Source organism: Anneissia japonica, unplaced genomic scaffold (assembly GCF_011630105.1).
Source record: "Anneissia japonica isolate Jap-2015-1 unplaced genomic scaffold, ASM1163010v1 scaffold92465_len3556_cov146, whole genome shotgun sequence".
Taxonomy (NCBI): Eukaryota; Metazoa; Echinodermata; class Crinoidea; order Comatulida; family Comatulidae; genus Anneissia; species Anneissia japonica.
In genome coordinates, this window is record NW_022718609.1 from 1 (window position 1) to 2,943 (window position 2,943).

Here is a 2,943-nt window from a genome sequence, read left to right on the forward strand (position 1 = left end):
ATCGCAAAACATGCACAATGACAAGAAAAAACCAAACAGGCAGAGACAGGATTCCTAAAAAGTGAACAAAATCACTATCTGATAGGTCTCCTATTTCATACCTGAATAAACTGAGTGAAAATTCAAGTTGTCTGTTTAATGTGATTTGTGATAGCAATAATTTTTTTTCCAAAATTTGGAACTCCATAGTTTTGGAATAGTTATGGTTAGTAGGCCTATTGGTAAAACTCGCGTTTATTAATTGAAAAAACATTTGCGAGAAGAAAGTTTTGAGGACAAAAGAAAATAGTTGCAAGACGATAATGTGACTACAGTTATTGGAATTAAATAATGAAGAAGAACAGGACTACTCCTTTTTTTTGGCTGTACCCCTATTGATATTAGAAATATCCTATTCGTTTTAATATCACATTTAATGCATCAAAAAGCCAAATTATATTGTTTATATATTACATTGTAATTGTACTTAACATAAAGAACATCACCATTGGTGGAGTGGAGCCATTGTTCAAACGTTTGACAAAATAAGTTTGGTGAGTCGAATGGCCGAGTGGTTAGCAGGGGCGCCGCAAGCTATAGCCATAATATCGGCGCTGGTTCGAACAGCACGCTCGCCTCTGGTTCTGGTGGTAGAACAAGTCTTCTTGGATAAATTACTATTATTATTAACAGACAAATGCTTTCTAATGATTTCAATGGCTCTAAATGTATTCATGATTTTAATTGACAGAGTAATATGTTTCTGGTAACCTTTTGGTATGTTAACTCAGAAATTCGGAATGTGCTCTTTCGTAATTACTGTACCAGCTTTTACGGATTCCCAATTTTACCACTGTTCGATGATAAAATTGAGAATATCTACAGGGCATGGAGGGTATATTAGTTTCATTAACAAGGCTCTTAATTGCATCAATTCGAAAGCTCAACACATAACTGAAATGGGTCTGTTTGGATCGTATTCAACATTGGTTAGAAAACACCTTGTTTTTCACGGCCTGTCACCGATCATATGTAAAAGTAACATTAAAACTCAGAATAAATTGGTGTAAAAGCAGTGCTTGGACGTTTTTAGAAGGTCACTGGAAACATCACAGTTTGTGTGAAAAGGTTGAATTCACTTTGGCCCTCCAACCAATTTTTATGCCCACCCTTGATAAATAATTGCGTTCCCTGTTATGTAGTAAGATTAACAGTATTGGCACATTATTTTTCAATCTTTAAGAACGTCGGAAATTTAATGACTTTTGTGTTATTTAGTTTGTTGAGTACGGCACTGCCTATAACTTACTTTAAAAACGCAAAGCAATTCGTATTTATTTTATATTTGATTATAATATATTATATAATATATTTAGTACATAATCCTGTAAATTTCTTCATATTTTGAAAATTGGTTGTAAAAAAGAATACTTTAATTACAATAACTTCAAAAATAAATAATTTCGAGCATTAGTGTTTAAAACTTAAAATTTAGTATTTTAGAAACTCATCTGCTCTTCCCTATTTTGAGCTCAAGCCCTTTAGACTATCATATTTCATTTGACAAAAACATGTGACATGCCTAAATATGGTCATGATGACATCACATCATGACCATATATAGGCACATTGTTACTACATGGGTGAATAACCAACCATTTTTTGTCAAATAAAATTTGATAGTCTGGATAGAGCTTCAAAGACCTCCCATAAGCAAGTTGCTGCTGCCTACCAATTCAATTCAATATAATCACAGTAAACACTCTACACAATTATTTAAATCATCATTAAACAATATTATTATAATAATTATAAGGATAACAATAATAAAAATTATTCCAGCCCATTGTTTCTCAGTGATTTACCCACCCCTTGCTATCCGGCGGTGGCCCAGACACTTCTCCTCAGTAATGTCCCCACCTTTTTTTTCAAAGTTGTCGTGGCATACTTCTTCAGCCATTGACTGCTTCTTTAATGGTTGATAATCAGGTGACTAATTTCGACCAATGGTAATATCTGTTACAGTGCCTTTAAAATGACCACTACTCATGTGATTGTTTCCTGAAAACAAATTAAAAAAGTATTTAATATTCATAAATAACAATAATAAGAATAATAATAATAACACTGATCATCTGTTATCATTTAATATGTACCCTAAATGCAGCTGTTCTATATGTAATAATAATAATAATATGTCGTCCTTATATAGAACTTCATGCACAAAGCCCTTAAACACACACATTACTACCCCAGTCGTGGAATCAAACACATATGGAACACATACCGAACACCAAATTAAATTATTAAATTAAATTATATTATTATTCCATAATATTGTCACATTTACATGCATGGAAGTGGAGTTAGTCATAATATTAAAGTTATTCATGTCTTACAGATTTGAATCAAAAACCCTTGCAAGCATTAGAAGTTAAGCACTGTATTCACCAAACATAAAAAATGCATTACCATTGCTGTGACGATATATTCAATATTTCTGCAACACGAGGATTCTTATTGAGATCTGCCGGAGTTTTCCCTTTTTTATTCTTCACCTCAAGGCTTGCTCCATTGGCAACCAAATACACTGCAATGCAAGCAGCAGAGTTGGGTTCTGGAGCAGGTCTTTTATCATTTATACCAGCTGCAGCAAGTAACTACAATAAAAAAAGAAAAACAGAAAAACATTTTTTTTAAATAAATTTCTTTAGCATCATCATCACCTACTGTAATTATAGCATTATTTACTTATTTATTTATTTATTTGAATGATGAATATTTTTGAATGGATTGATTGATTGATTTTGATATTTATTTGAGAATAACTGATTGCTCAATCAACCGATTGCTGTAGAATGATTGAAAGATTGATTGAATGATTGATGAAATGATTAATTAATGGATTGATGGATGGATAAATAGATTGATTGGTGGATTGATTGATAGATGGATGGATTGATG

The 2,943-nt window shown here is 32.1% G+C and overlaps 1 long non-coding RNA gene across 1 annotated transcript; it reads right to left on the reverse strand.

The window, feature by feature from the left end:
* Window positions 1-1,129: 1,129 nt before the first annotated feature.
* Window positions 1,130-2,634, reverse strand: LOC117110572. The gene is made up of 2 exons (XR_004445722.1): window positions 2,452-2,634; window positions 1,130-2,040 (listed from the first exon to the last, which is right to left on the reverse strand). It is a non-coding gene; the product is annotated as an uncharacterized LOC117110572 (long non-coding RNA).
* Between the last annotated feature and the right edge of the window lie 309 nt (window positions 2,635-2,943).